The sequence below is a fragment of the Morone saxatilis genome, unplaced genomic scaffold (genome assembly GCF_004916995.1).
Source record: "Morone saxatilis isolate NCDOM2014 unplaced genomic scaffold, NCSU_SB_2.0 Contig18, whole genome shotgun sequence".
NCBI lineage: Eukaryota > Metazoa > Chordata > Actinopteri > Moronidae > Morone > Morone saxatilis.
Genome location: NW_023339740.1, coordinates 14,837,527 through 14,837,773, shown reverse-complemented (window position 1 = coordinate 14,837,773; position 247 = coordinate 14,837,527).

Here is a 247-nt window from a genome sequence, read left to right as displayed (position 1 = left end):
CGAGCAATGACCAGAAGAAACTCCTCTGTAGAGCATTATGAGAGCGAGAATCACCTGGACAAACACACAATGCAAAGTATTAGGGAAGTAAAATGACAAGATTAATATTGACTCTGACTTCAATAAAAATGTTGCTGAAAATAATTGATATCCATGTTTATCTGTTCCGTATATGAAATCTCAGGTCTGCTGTAGATTAATGTAACCATCCATTACTCACTATAGATGCGGTGGCATAGGCCAGGCC